Source organism: Penaeus monodon, chromosome 28, assembly GCF_015228065.2.
Source record: "Penaeus monodon isolate SGIC_2016 chromosome 28, NSTDA_Pmon_1, whole genome shotgun sequence".
In the NCBI taxonomy this organism is placed as follows: Eukaryota; Metazoa; Arthropoda; class Malacostraca; order Decapoda; family Penaeidae; genus Penaeus; species Penaeus monodon.
This window is the reverse complement of record NC_051413.1, coordinates 28,527,877-28,528,224: the sequence shown is the minus strand read 5'-3', so window position 1 is coordinate 28,528,224 and position 348 is coordinate 28,527,877. Positions and strand designations below refer to the sequence as shown.

At 50.3% G+C, this 348-nt stretch overlaps 1 protein-coding gene across 1 annotated transcript in view; it reads left to right on the top strand.

Annotated features, from left to right (window-relative positions):
• Positions 1 to 348, top strand: part of LOC119591467 (elongation of very long chain fatty acids protein 7-like) — a gene marked incomplete in the record, with an annotated part of 24,106 nt that overhangs the window by 6,752 nt on the left and 17,006 nt on the right.

Here is a 348-nt window from a genome sequence, read left to right as displayed (position 1 = left end):
TAACGGTGACTGCGCTGCATCTGGGGGGAAAGAGAGATGCGACCGTGGGTGATGGATGGAACGATTGTATCAGACATCTTCGTCATGTTTTCCTTTCTTTTTTTAAGTATAAAATCACCCTCCGTTCACTTACACGAAGTCCAGAAAGTTCCCAGTCTCTAGGTGATCTTGACATAAGCCAAGGTAGGGGGCTGTACTAACGAATGGAGCCCCTGCCCGAGATGTCTCAGAAAGGCCCGCTAAACAAACGCCAACGTAGCGGTTTTTCGAGAGAGTTTGTTCGCTCGCCGCTATTCCCCCGAGGCTAGTATGGTCACCCCAGGAGGAGGCCAGGCAGGAAGATTAAAA